The sequence below is a fragment of the Ochotona princeps genome, chromosome 9 (genome assembly GCF_030435755.1).
Source record: "Ochotona princeps isolate mOchPri1 chromosome 9, mOchPri1.hap1, whole genome shotgun sequence".
Classification (NCBI taxonomy): domain Eukaryota; kingdom Metazoa; phylum Chordata; class Mammalia; order Lagomorpha; family Ochotonidae; genus Ochotona; species Ochotona princeps.
Genome location: NC_080840.1, coordinates 77,936,834 through 77,952,195, shown reverse-complemented (window position 1 = coordinate 77,952,195; position 15,362 = coordinate 77,936,834).

The window sequence follows — 15,362 nt, the reverse complement described above, 5'->3', positions numbered from 1 at the left end:
TCTCTACTTCCAGACTAAAACTGGATTCCCAGTGAAACTGTTTACTATATCTTGAAAATAGGGTGCTGGACTCTCTGCCATTGTCCATGCCCACAATGATGGACATATGACTGTGTATGAAGAACTGTACTATAGTAACGATACGGGGGAACTCAGTGAGAGGGAGGGATTTGGGGAGCGGATAAGGGAAATCCCAGGGCCTATGGAACTGTATCATAAAATGATGATGATGGTAATAATAATAATAACAATAATAAAATTTTAAAAATAAAGATATTTTTTTTTAAAAATAGAGTCTAAAGTATTTCTTCCAAGAATTCTAACAGAAGGTGAACCATAACTTCACTAGCACAATCCAGGAAGACAAAACGCAATCCAATCAGTGGCTGCTAGGTGGGAGCAGTCCAGACAAAGGAAACATGGAATGATCCAGAGCCAAGATCATGGCAAAAGGTGTTGGGAGATTTTTTTTTTTTTTTTAAGATATATTTTTATTACAAAGTCAGATATACAGAGAGGAGGAGAGACAGAAAGGAAGATCTTCCGTCCGATTATCGGTGTCTCCCGTCCCGCGGAAGAAATCACCCGATACTGGAGAGCGTTTCAGAGGCACTTTTATTCCAACCTTCAGTTCCTTCTTTGGGGCAGAAGCCTCTGGCTTATATAGCCCTCCTATCCGTTAAATCCGTTACCCAGAAGCCTTCAGTTAAGTCAGTTAAGTCCGTTATTTCCGTTACACAGAGAACCTCCTCACCCCTCCCCCGAGGCCCCTGGCTATCTCTCAATCCTCCAATCAGCTTACACGCCTGAGGCAAGCAGTAAAGGGCCAATCACAGGGCACTTCCTGAAACCTGTCTCCAAGAGGAAGTAGGGTCCAGGCTCTCCTTAGGGCAGGGCACAGGTGCAGTGCTCCCAACAACTCCCCCTTTTTGTTTTATTAAGCAAGGGACTGTGCCTGTCTTAGGTGTTCCGAGTCCAGGCTCTCCTTACCCGTCATGGGCAAACCGCGTGGCTAGGAACGTGGCGCCTGTCTTAGGTTGGTAAAGCCTTTTCGGATACTTACCCGTCTCTGACTACCAGTCCAACATGCCTAGCCAGACTTCTGGGGATTCTCTGTTGTGAAGGGCAAGCACAGCTTGCACTAGCAGCCGCTGTTGCTGCTGCTGATGCCATACTCAAAGATGAAGCATCTGCAGACCCCCCAAAAAATAAGATAAGGCCCAGGCCTACTATACCGGCCCATTGGCGTGCAAAGGAAAGACCCTTTAGTATCCAATTTGTCCATTGCTCTACCGTGGCAATCTCTACTTTGGTGCTATTTATAGCGGATAACTCTCTGGGCAAATTCAATGCTCGGGACCCATTGGTGACAATAGAAGGATTAACACACAATCCAGGTAAATGGAGCTTGTACACATACATAAATAGCATTATAGATAACATCACAACTGCAATTAACTTTAAAATCTTCCCATATTCTAGAACTATTACTACTATAATTACAATTTTTTATCACTACCTTATCAATAAATGCAAAAGCTGATATATCTGAACACCTACCCCTACTGGTGCACAATACCCAAGCATTCCAGGGCAGGGCAGATACAGATTGAACAGGATTACCATATGTATAATTATATCAAACTGAACATCCCAAGTCCCATACAAATAAACCGTGTAAATTATCAAACTAAACATCTCAAGTCCCATTCAAATAAACTGAAAGGCTTCTAAATAGATTAGCTGCAAGTTGGAAACTGAGAGGACCTCAGATAACATGTCCACCTGTTCTTAAGTCAAGTTCACTCATCAGCTTATGATTAGCAAGCCAGTCCAAACATGTTGGTTAAACTGCTCCTGTGTCTGAAGAACCACAGAGATCTGCCATGCCAGGGCGTACACAGTCATAACCGCCGGTAGCTATTGCTGTTACAGTGGCAGAGGTAACCCCGAAGTCATACTCTGGCCGCAGGTGGACTGACAGGTCGTTTTCTTTAACTGTCATCGTTCTGGGAAAATAGGTGGGCACGCACCTCACCACAGCCAGCGGGTACTCAGTTGTATTCCAACATTCTGAAAGAAAACAATCTATTCCACAAGTTAAGTGAATCTCTGCCTAACTAGCATTGCTAACAAGAAACACAAACGGATAAAAGCAATTCTGCAACTGGCCTCCAAAAATCATGGACATTGCTGCTTCCACAGCACAAACGGAGGCTTCACCTCAAAAGAATTTGTGGTTATACTCTGCATAGGATTTTTGTAAGAATACTTATGTCCTCTACATGTACTGTTTTTATCTGTGAGAAAATATTAGTCAATACAATGCAGGGTGATGGTACAGTAGAATTACTAATATTAATACTCACCTGAAACAATAATAACTGGCTTGTCTTGGGGATCTATATTGATCCCTATTCCCCCTTTCTGTTTATATAGCATAGTTTTAATCTTTTTTTTTTTTTTTTGAGCGTTTCCATAGCTTTATTGCCTCTTGGCACCATTTTTTAGCCTGTTCATACACTAACTGCTTTACCAAAGGCATTGCTGACTCCACCTCCCCCAAAATTCTAGAGGCAGTTTGAATAAGTCTAGCTACAAAATCAACATAAGGCTCATTGGCTCCTTGAATAACTTTGGAGAGACATCCCTGTAGATCCCCACTGCCTGTTCTAAATTCCACTGGGGGTTTCCTGCAGCAGCATTACGCTGCGCAGTATCTGAACAAAACTCTTGGTATGCTACCTTCCAGGAAAAAGCATGGGTAGAAATTGAGCTATTTATAAAAAGAGCTCCAGACCCCCAACAGCTGGGGTCACACACCAGACAATCTGATAGTCTGGTTTAAGGAGAAACTGGCAGGAAATATCAGGACCTAAGTGCTTAACAGATACTAATATATAATATATAAAAGCCTAATATACTTGCTTGTCCCGTCGCTCTTCCAATTCAAATGCCATCATCTTGGCCAGTACCCGAGTTTTCACAAGACTCAGCAGCAGGAGCTTACCGGACAAGCCTCTCAGAAATCCACCTCGAACCATTTTCATTTTTTGTGAAAATATAGACTGATCCTCACCCCCAAATGAGGACGGGATCTGGGCCTTGGGTCTGAGGTACCAGGTTGCTTACTCTTATAGGGTGAGTATAAAGTGAAAACTGTCAAATAATAGCTTTACTAAACATTTATCCCAAAGGCCTACTTCCTGTTATAAATGAGACAGGAATACAGGTTAATAATAAATGTATCAATGATATAATATATTTTTAAAAACAATTATTAGTAATTTAAATTACATAAATTTAAGAAATCCATGTTAACTAGTAATCTTATTCAAAGTAAATGAATTTGTAGCAAAGGTTTAAAATCACTTAGATATTTTTACAATCCTATCAGAAAGCTCTGGGAGTGTCTGCAGAATTCAGAGCTCAAGGCAACCTGCTTTTGCTGTTGATATGCAAATTATATGTATGCATTAATTTACCTGCTTTTTAAAATGTTTCCTACAGGAAGTTTAAACTTAATTCACAAAAGCTAGAATATACAGAAGACAAACATTAAAACACACATGTGCGCGCGCACACACACACAAACACATGCTTTTGGAGACTTAAAAAAAATTATTCTCAATCAAACTTAGTAATAGTAGTGTTCTCCAGAAACCAGTAGCTGAAAAGTCATCAAGTAAATAGTCTTGAACAAAGACCTTGAGAAAGAAAAGTCACCGTTACGAGATCTTTTCATCATTGCAAACTAAAATTTAAACCTTCACAACTCCATGGATGTATACAACAGTTTGACATGACAGAATTTTACTACATTTGGCAATAATCTTAATCCAATCAACCTGATTAACTGTCTCCACAAAACGGGAGATAAATCCGTTGGCATTCTTGAGGCCTCATAAGAATACCAAGGGAAACCCTAGAATTGGAAACTTTTGAATTCTTGGATGCCCCTTTAAGGATGGCTAAAAATATCTAGAAGAAGGTTTTTGTTGTTGTTAGTATAACACATTATAGGTTAGGTTTCGTTATTGACATGAAATCATCATTCAAATACCTTTAAAACAAATACAAAATCTTTACCAATTTAAAGCAGTGAGAAGTTTGATAACCAGCCGAAAACACAAGAATTATTTTAAACTCTAAAAATGCTTTATATAAAATAAATACATTAATTTAACTTATACCTTGAAATAATTTAATAGTGAATTACAGTTAACTTCTATAACAAATTATTTGCAATAAAATTTTATATTTTTGAAAACATCACAAATGAAACCTTAAGAATTACAAGAGATAAAATCGTGTTTTTTGTTTTTTTTTTCTTGACCTTTTCTTTCGGATCATACTAAAAAGATATTTAAAAGGTAGAAAACCAGGCAACAGAAAACTTAGGGTCAGGTAATGGAGGTCTGAATGAATCAAAAAGCGGCCACCTGTAGCAATATAAGGCCTGACTAACAAAATCAGCATCCCAAGAACTACTATCAGAGCAAAGCATTTAGCCAAGCTTTTAATGGGTGAAGGATCCTCAGAAGACTCACTTCCAGAGGCCTCCTCCTTATCCTCCGAGTTTGACTCTCCTGACTCACTTAACAATCTCTGCAGCAGGTGCTGCATGCGCACTGTGGAGGACAAATTCCCCATTGCTCTGACTTTTCTCTAGTCACTCAACCGTGAACCTTATTGTCGCCAACCGCGAACCTTTTTATTTTTGTTTTTGTTTTTCTTGTCGCTAACCTGCGAACCTGACGTGCACGTCCCCGCCTAGTGCGGCTTCCTGAGCAAAAGGCTCAGTTGTAAACTAATTCCCGCTGTAAGCGGCTCCCTGAGCGATCTGCTCAGCTACTTACCTTCCTGGTATTCACCAGCTAACTTCTGTCCGAGTCACGGTACCAGATATCGGTGTCTCCCGTCCCGCGGAAGAAATCACCCGATACTGGAGAGCGTTTCAGAGGCACTTTTATTCCAACCTTCAGTTCCTTCTTTGGGGCAGAAGCCTCTGGCTTATATAGCCCTCCTATCCGTTAAATCCGTTACCCAGAAGCCTTCAGTTAAGTCAGTTAAGTCCGTTATTTCCGTTACACAGAGAACCTCCTCACCCCTCCCCCGAGGCCCCTGGCTATCTCTCAATCCTCCAATCAGCTTACACGCCTGAGGCAAGCAGTAAAGGGCCAATCACAGGGCACTTCCTGAAACCTGTCTCCAAGAGGAAGTAGGGTCCAGGCTCTCCTTAGGGCAGGGCACAGGTGCAGTGCTCCCAACATCCGATGATTCACTCCCCAAGTGAGCCGCAACAGGCCGGTGCTCGCTGATCCGAAGCCAGGAACCAGGAACCTCTTCCAGGTCTCCCACACGGGTGCAGGGTCCCAAAGCTTTGGGCCGTCCTCGACTGCTTTCCCAGGCCACAAGCAGGGAGCTGGATGGGAAGTGGAGCTGCCGGGATTAGAACCGGCGCCCATATGGGATCCCGGGGCGTTCAAGGCGAGGACTTGGGAGGCCCAGGTGTTGGGAGATGTTCAAGGCAGTTTGCTTTTTGACTTCTGGGGGAGACAAAGCATTATAACACCTCCTTATTAAGAGAGTATTTTGAGAAATTAGCCAATATTTTATCAGAAAAATGCCCGTGAAAGCTTCCCAGGACAGCCCTTCCCCACCACAATGCTCCTGTTCCTACCTCTCATCCAACAGGGTCTCCATGGAAAACATCAGGTATCCACTTCACAGCCCCAACCTGGCTCCTTCTGACTTCTTTTTGTTCCCTGGTTTTTCACTGGCATTCCTTTTCTTCAATAACATACAGCATGTTGCACTGAAATGATTAAATTCCCAGGATCCTTGGTCCTTCAGGGAGAGCCCAAACAGTTGGTATACAACTTAGTTTCCTTATTCGGTTTACTCTTCCGACGCTCACAACAGCCAGTGTTTGTCCCGGCAGAAGCCAGCATCTAGGAACTCCATCCAGGTCTTCCTTGCAGATGAAAGGCACCCAGATCCTTGTGCCATCACTAACTCCCTCCTGGGGATACGTGAACAGCGTGTTGGAATCAGCAACAGACTTGGGACTCAAATCCAGTATGAGAGATGAGTGTCCCAAGCAACATGTTAACTGCCAAACACTGGTGCCCTATACCTTTGATTTTTTTTTTTTATCTTGTAATTCCATTTGCCTCATAGATCAAGATAATGTATTATATATAAAAGAAAAGATCTGGGATGCTTTCAGCGCAAAGAAATGATGAATATTCGAGGGTGCAGAGATCCTTACCCTAATTTGAATGTTATGCAATGTTCACATCAGAACATTACACGGTAGCTCACAGATGTGCGCCATGATTTATTGTCAGTTTAATAAAAGCTCCAGTCTTGGGCAACTACTAAAAGCTTTGCTGGTTCTCTTTCATCCAAGTGATAGCTCTGCCTTCTCCACAGTCGCTGCCCAAAGCCTGCAGATGCTGCAGGGACTAAACGCTGTGCTACCATTGGTTCACCCGGACCGCGCTCTCCTCTCGGGGGGCGGACAGGGGGCAGAGGTGGGTGGGAGCAGTCAAACTTGTATTTTTGCTTCCACAGCTCTTCAGTGCCTGCAAAAGTATGATTTTGTTTGTTTTTGTTTTTAAAGATTTACTTATTTATTTGGAAGCCAGACTTACACAGAGACAGAGATCTTCCCTCCACTGGTTTACTCCAGAAATGGCCACAACAGCTGGAGCTAGGCGGGCCCAACACCAGGAGCCAGGAGCTGCTTCTAGGTCTCCCACACAGGTATAGGGCCCCAAGCACTTGAGCCGTCCTCTGCTTCCTTCCCAGAAACACTAGCAGCGAACTGGATTGGAAATGGAGCAGCTGGGACTAGAACTGGAGGCCGTACAAGAAATCTGCCCTGCAAGGCGGCTGCTTTACCCACTGCCACAGTGCTGGCCCTGAAAATACAATTTGAAACAGTTATTTTTCCAAACTTTCTGGCTGTTGGAGGAACCCTGGACTGCCTTTTGACTGCCGGGTTCTTTCGCGCACACATGAAAGCAGAGGACCACAAGCTGTCCACAGCTTGTTTTCCTTGCCCTAACAGCGGGAGAGGTTTCATATTTCTCTCTGCTGCTATAGGCAGAACTGTGTCCTTGCAAAATCCTTACCCCAACAGGTGGTGTTTAAAAGATGAGGTCTTGAGGTAGGCTTCTGAGACTGTCGCTTGATAAGAACAGGAGGAGAGTGGGAGATTGGGAGATCCAAGCCACGGTGAGCAGAGAGCCTGTGAGCACACAGTGAGAGGGACCTCCCCACAGCCCCGCTATGCTGGCCCCCCCGACCCCAGACCACCCGTCAGCAGATCTGCGGAAGTGAGCTGGTGTTGTTCGGCTTTGGGAATCCTGTCATGGCGCCCTGGGCTGACCGAAACAACTCCCCTAAATGTTAAATAACATGTTGTTCTCATGCAATTTTACTGTGTCCCATTTTCAAAATTATAGTGCATATCAAATCCATACTCAAAATGGACCTACAGGATCCCTTTGAAAGGAAAACAGCTGAACTGAGCCCTTAGGGCTGCTTAAAGTGTTTGAATGTGTATGGGCACCAGGGCCTGTGGGATACTGTTATGGGGTGCAGCCAGTGATAGCCAGTACCCATTGACAGTGGACAAATGAAATTTGGCTGGGTCCCCCATCCCCTGTCCTGAAGGTGGGTCCTAACAGCAATGGAATGTTAATTCCATCCTCAACCACTTCCCCCACATCCTAAATGAGCCAGGATATTGGAAGTCCAATTAGTCTAGGTGTTTTTAGCTACCAGCCCTGTTCCTGTTCCTGTCCATCCTAACGAGCACTAATCAACTCCTTAGCCCACAACACTTAGGTATTCGCTCCTGCCCACCTGTGACTCACCTATCAACTGAGAGGGGATGGTATTGTGTTGTCCTGTAACCACTCCCCTCACAAGCCCCTTTAAAAGGCCCATGAAGCAGGAGCTCTCACTCTGTTTCTGGCCAGGTGCTTCTGTTACTCTGGCACCTCGACTCTTGGCTGACCCAGGATAGGACCCTGAGCATGGTCCCTGTGTGCTGCTTAGATGGGACAATGGTTATAATAATGTTGTTTCTGGTTTGTGTATTATCAGGAGTTCCAGGAGGGGTGAGGCCTAGCAGTAGTGGAATGTGGGCAGAGAAGCCAGGGAAAGATGAATGTCTGCAGCTTTGTAAGTGTGTCCAGGTTCTTTGTGAGTGTGTCCAGGTTATGATTAGGTGGATTGCTGTATGGACTTGTAATTTGCTCTTGTGCTCTGTTGTCTTCAAGCTTGATTAATAAAGACTCCTTAATAAACCTTAGACATATCTGGTGTGATCTCGCTCGCACCCTGCAATAATACCACTAGGAAGCAACTTTGCAGCCAATGGAAAACTTTGACAGACCTCACGAATTTTCTGACCACTGACAGGAAATGGAAAACCACCACCAAGTCTTGGTGCATAAACTGAAGCCACCAGGGCCGCATTGCAACACACGTCAGCTGCATTCGGCCGTAGATCTAATTGCCCTTCCCCGGGGCCAAAGAAGGAGCCATGGGCTCTGCTCCCCTCTCCCCCTTGCTTCTACTCCTCTCTTTCTCCCTTGCTTTCTTCCTAGTCCCAGCGGGAGCCACAGGCAAAGAAGGACAGGAGAATTCTGCGCTTCACAGACATCCATCGTGGAGGTGTGTTTTCGGTCTCCACTCCTGGTCAGAGGCAGCCCTCAAGGAAGGGACCAGTCAGGAAAGCAGAAACTGGGCATTTCAAGGAAAGAAGTCGTCCTTAGCTAAGTAGGAACTTGTTTGAGTAGAAAACAGAAAAAACTGAACTAGGGAGGCAATCGCCCCCTAGTGGTAGCGAGTGAAGGGACACATCTGGGTTTTTCTGGGTCTGAGCGACCCCCAGGAGCGTCCCACACAGGGATGGAGCCAGGTTGGCTGGTGGGGGGCCTCTGCGGAGGCATCTATGCTACCAGAACCCAGTGGGCCGAGTCTAGGCCCTGACAGTGTTGTCATCAGAACAGGGAGGAGAAGGTGTCTCCCCTCATCTCCTTCTGGAACCTCCTGGGGTCAGGCACAACCCAGAAACATGGAAGGGAGGGCTATGCCCCTCAGGGATGATGGCCTGATGGCTGCTGCAGGGGGTCCCTGACGGGCTCCCATCTCACCAGGCTCAAGAAGGGGAAAGGGGAAGCATTCCACCCCTCCCATCCTCCCGTGCTGCTCTCCGGCCTGGCCCACATTGGCACTTGCACCTGGCTTGCCCTGGCACAGGGCTGTGTCACAATGCCCTGGGAAACAGCGAGTGGTGGCTTCAGTAACTGGGTCCCTGTGCCCATATGTGACACCTGGATGAAGTTTCTGGCCCTTGCTCTGGCCTGACTCAGCCTGTCTGCAGTGGGCATTTGGGGAGTGAGTCAGTGGATGTGAAATTTCTCACCCTGACACATGGCAAGCCCTTAAATGCCACAGAATGGCAGCGAAGGCAGTGGATGTACAGATGGGATGCCTTTGCCACTGGCACATGCCCTTGCACTTGGAAAACGTGTTTAGGTCCAATGAAGAATTCTAGGAGAGCCACAGCGGAGCAGCAAGCCATGCCCGGATCCCGTGCAAGGGGCTGCACAGCAGCCTGGGAAGCAGGCCTTGTCTCTGCCCAGGAATTGGCAGTCCACTCACAGCTTCTCCTCTCCACGCCTACCCTGCCCTCTCTTTTGCATGCATGGCCATGTGTGCCCAACAGAAACTCACCAGTTCCCCCAGAGACCCCTGCAGGAGCCGACACCGCTGCCCACCATAGCCTCTGTCTTTCTCAGAATTGTGGGTAGCATCCACAGGGACACACTCGTGTTGGAGTGCCCAGGCACCACTCTGTCTGGATCATCCTCCTCTTCGCCCCACGGAGCACAGGTGCCTCCCTCAGCTTACACACACTTGTCCCTAGGCTGGCTGGGAAAGCAGTAGTGGAGATGCTGGATCCCACTTGTGGCTGGGCTCAGAACCACACAGTCACCTGCCCCGGGGTTCAGATTCCTGATCCCCCACCAACACTCCAAGAGGGAAAGCTCAACAGGGGCTTCAGGCATCAAGGCGTGTGGACACTTCCAAGGCTGTCACAACTCTCCCTCCCAGCTGAGCCGCTGGCTCTGTGGCAGGCAGCAGTCCGGCCTCCCATGTACCTCAGCCACAGCCAGAGAGCCTGGCGCGAAGCCGGCTGGGTTCTGACCCCCGGTGCTGCCAGCTGCCTTCACAAGTTACCTGGCCTCCTTTCTGGCCTACCATATCAGTTTCAATGCAGCTGCTGTCATAAACTTGGTGGCTCAACACGACACAGTGTTGCCATTTTTCTTCCATAGGTCAGAAGCCCAATAGGCTTCCTGCAAGCCCAGGGCCTTCTTGGGGTCTGTGGGAGTGTCTGTCTCTCAAGGTTACCTACATCCTTTGGCTAGTGACCCCATCCTGTGAGGTCTATTCCTGCCTCCACTACCACATCCCACCTCTGCCGTCTGCCTCCCTCCTCCTCCTCCTTTAACGAGCCTGTAGGCCCCGGTCTCCCAAGGGTTAACTCCACAGCTTAGCTTGTTTCTAAGGGGTAACAGGATGGGCAATCTTGGCCTGATACATTTAGCCCCTGGCTTGAGTGCAAGTTCCCTCTTCCCTGCTTCCCCTTTTTTAAGATGCCCTTGGGGGAGCTTAGGAGTTGCTTGAGCATTGGGATAATACTGGGAGGAACTAGGCAGACTATAAAAGAGGCAGGCTAACTTCAAATAAATGGCATTCTCTCTACAAGAATGACCCACTGTGTGTTGTCTTTTTTGTAACCCTAGTCCCTCCGCTTGACTCGGGGTACACGGTGACGTGGGCCTTGCCGACAGGAGTCATACAAGTTCACTGTGCTCAGCTGAACAACTCTGGCCCCGCTCCCCACCAATACCCTTACCTTCACCATGCCTGCAGGGTTACTTTGCCATGGAGGGAAGACAAAGTCTTCTTGAGGGTGACCAGTAGTTCTTGAAGAGGCTGCCCATCCTCAGCCTGCATCTTTGTTGCCTGCCACCTGACACAGAGCGCAAGCCTCTCAGTCCCTGTGGGGAGGCCTCGGCACTGCTTTCCCCAGTGCCCCAGGCAGTTTCCCACGCACACTGACATCTGTTAACCAGGACAGGTGACACCCCACATGTGGCAGGTGCCAGGAGGGCAGCAGGAGGGGGCTGTGTGCTCACTCAGGCCCACCCTGAGCAGGTTCTCAGAGGTGTTTACATGCCTTCAGATTTGGGATCCTCTGAACCCAGTCTGAACCACAGGACACCTGGGCTGCTGGCACCAGTGAGCAGTGACAGAAGGAGCGGCTCTGCCCACGGGGGCAGACACAGTCGCCGCAGCCTCACTCAGGCTGGGGCACCAGGTGCTGCCATCCCGCAGGTCCCCCCAGCTCACCATCACTGTGGCAGAGTGCTGTCTGTGGAAGGAGTGGACCGAGAGCACTTTAACATGGGGCCCCAAAACACCAGGCATTCCAAATGTGCACTGGGACAGGCAAGCTTGGCACCACATAGAGGTCTGCCCTAAGGGGCATGTGCTGGGTGGAGCTCACATCTCTGAAAATTTCTCACACCCAAGCGGTCTGCTCAGCCTTCTCGCAGGCTCCCCAAACCCTGGAGTGCAGGGATGCCTTTTCTGAGCAGGAGGGGAGTGCTGAGCCTCCCACTGCACCCCTTGCTGAGGGCTCCCCACCCCAGCTGCCACCTGTGCAGGCCATGCCCCCCACCCCACTTCACTTTCCCTGCTCTCTCCCAGGCCTCCATTCGGCACTGTTTCGGGGGGTCCCTAGCCTGAGACCTCCTTCATACCACACAGCATAAGCACTCAAACCATGCAGACTACACACACATCACACATATGTACACCACACACAATACATACACACCTCTCACACACTCACATATAATACAGACACTTACCACGGACCCCACACACACACCACACACACACCGCTCACACACTACACATATACTACACACACTTACAGCACACATGTGTATACCACAATACTACATAAACACTGCACATAACTAAAATATACTATAATATACTACACAGTCACACACTAAACTGTATACCTACTGCATATACACTCACACTATGCACATCACACACGAACATGACATACTACATACACAGTGCACATACACCTCCCCCACACAAACCACACTGACACCACTCACCTCACAATATACACTGCACACGCATACATGTTACACACGATGCACATACCATGTACATGCTCATGCACACATACACCCATACAACACACCTTCTACAGTCCACATGCACACACCACTCACATCATGCACATTCACACCCACACAACATGCCACCTACATTACACACAACACACCGAACACACACACAATGTGTACCACCATGCACACACACACACCCATACCACATTTCCCTACACTCTAGACACACACACTACAATACACCATGTGCACCTCCATGCACATACAGCCCCATACCACAACACATGCTTACACTCCACATGTGCAAACACCATGTGCACACTGCCTACATGAAACATGTACACGTTACACTCACTGTGTACACCCCCATGCACATACACGTACAGACCACAACACGACCCTACACGCCACACACACACACTTCACACACCATGTATGATGCCATGCACACATTGCACACACAGAATGTACACACCCATGCACATACACCCCTATACCACAGCACACTCACACACTCACACTCCACACACTGTGTATACCCCCATTCACATACACCTCCATACCACAAAATGTCCCTACATGCACACACACACACATATTGCACACACCATGTACAACCCCATGTACAAAAACACCCATGCCACAACACACCCTCTACACTCCACACGCGCACATGGCACAACCATGCACACACCCTTGTACACACCCTTACCACAACATGCCCTCTACATTCTACATGCACACATTGCATGCACAGAATGTACACACCCATGCACATACACACCCATACCACAACACACCCCTACACTCCACATACACACTACATACAGATTATGTACACCCCCATGTACATACACCCCCATACCACAAAATGCCTCATTCCACATGCACACACTGCACACAGCCTGTACACCCCCATACCCACAACATGCTTCCTACACTCCACAGGCACACTGCACACACCATGTGTACCCCATTCACATACACCTCCATACCGCAACACGTCCCCTGCACTGCAAACTCACACCGCACACACACCATGTACATGCCCATGCATACTCACACCCATATCACAACAGGTCCCTATACTCCACATCACACATACACCATACAGCACATGTGTTCACACTGTAAGCACATGCATTGAGCATAGCTGCACATGCCTGTGCAGATGCACACACACACCCTGCCCACAGAGGTCATTCTCACTGTGTTTCTCTGCATCCTGTGCAAATGTGGTGGAAAGGCAGGGCCTGGTCTGTAACTGATGATCCCTTGCCCCATCCCAGGGCCATGCAATGACCCTTGGCACTTTGCCCTTTCGATGACTTTGGAGAGCTCTGTTCAGGCCCAAGAACAGTGGAGCAATGAGGGCTGTGCGACCCAAATGCCTTGGCCACAACCCCAGCTCTGCCTCACTAATCCAGTTTTAACTGGAGATACTGCTCAAAGACTCTCACCACTGGCCAGGAGAAACGGGCTCCGCAGAAAAGGGATGGCGTGGACAGGGGTAGTGGGAGGTGCTGCCCCAGTCCCAGCATGTCACAGAGGGTGGGCAGGGGATATGAGAGTTCTCCTGCAACCACCTCTCTCCTGGAAACAGCAGCAGCCCCACAAGACACCGCAGGACTGAGCTGAGGGCCAGGACTGTGGAGGCAGGACTAGGGGGTATACCCCTACAACAGGGCCCTAGAGTCTGAACCTGGAGTGTCTGTCTCCTGGGGCATCCTCCACCCCCTGCCTCTGCTGCCTCTATGCCTCCCTCTCCTCCCCTGCACCTGAGTCCCCGGCCTGGTCTCAAAAGTCCTCCTCATCGGAGCCAGCCTGTGGCACTGGTCTGTCCCAAGGTGCGGCTGCCTCGCTACCCAGCCTAGCCCACCCAACCCTCATGGTTGCTACAGGCAGCTGTCTGCTCCTTCCTCAGGCCTGCACCCAAGTCCTGGCCCTGCCTAGCTGCCCAGCCCACATGGGAGCTGTAGGGAGGTATCTGTTCCTTTGGGGCCTCAGTCTCCCTAGCTGTGCTGGACTTTAGACCAGCCCTCAGGACATGTACAGGGCAGCCCCTTCTTCAGCAGGCTTGGCACAGACCAGTCCAGCCCGAGCCCCCCTGAAGTTCTCCCTACCCCAGCCTACAGAGCTGCTGAATCCTAGCCTGCGTTCACAGCCGCAGGCTCTTCCTGGGAGCCAACAGGCAAATACACCTCTTCCTGAGGGCTGCTGGACCATTCTGTATCCGAGGTCCCTGGAGCTCTGGGAGGCAGGGGTATGCACCCAATCTAGCTATTCCTGTACTCAGGCTTTTGTGTAAGTCGATTAGATGGGGTTTCCTGCTGTGTCTCACCAGCAGGTGGCGGACAGGGATGCTACGCTGGGGCTCCTGGGATGCTGGCATTGTTCGGCCAGGTCTGCTCAGACCTCCTCCCTTCTTTTTGTCATGTTTTTAAAAAATGTTTATTTTTGTTTGTATTTGAAAGGTAGACTTCCAGAGAGAAGGAGACACAGAGAGAGCTCTTCCATCTGCTGGTTCACCCGTAAAATGGCTGTAGCAGCCAGGAATGGATGCTGAAATCAGGAGTTCCTTCCAGGTCTCCCACATGGGTGCAGGGGCCCAACGGCTTGAGTCATCTCCCACTGCTTTCCAAGGCCTTGAGCAGGGAGCTGGACTGGAAGTGGAGCAGCTGGAACTTGAACTGGCACCCATATGGGATGCCAGCACCACAGGTAGAAGCTTAGCCTACTCTGCCATGGTGCCAGCCCACGGGGCCCCTCCTTTTTACAAGGCAGCACTCCTCGCTGTCCTAGCAGCCTGGTGACTTCAGGGTGGCGCCCAGCCCCACTCCAGGCAGTGTGTGCTGTGTGTTCCCGTGCACTTATCTGGACACATGCATGTCTACGTGCACGTGTGTGAACACGGGTCTCTGTTCATATGTATGCGTACACTGTATGTGTGTACATCTATTTCTTATCTGTATATCATGGTACATGTGTGTTTCTGTCAGTATGTTGTGTGTGCTTGCGAACATGTGTGTTTGTGTGTCTGCATGCGTCTGTTTCCGAGTGTGTTCTTACGGACGCATGAGCGTGTTGCTATGTGTGTGTATCAGTGTGTCT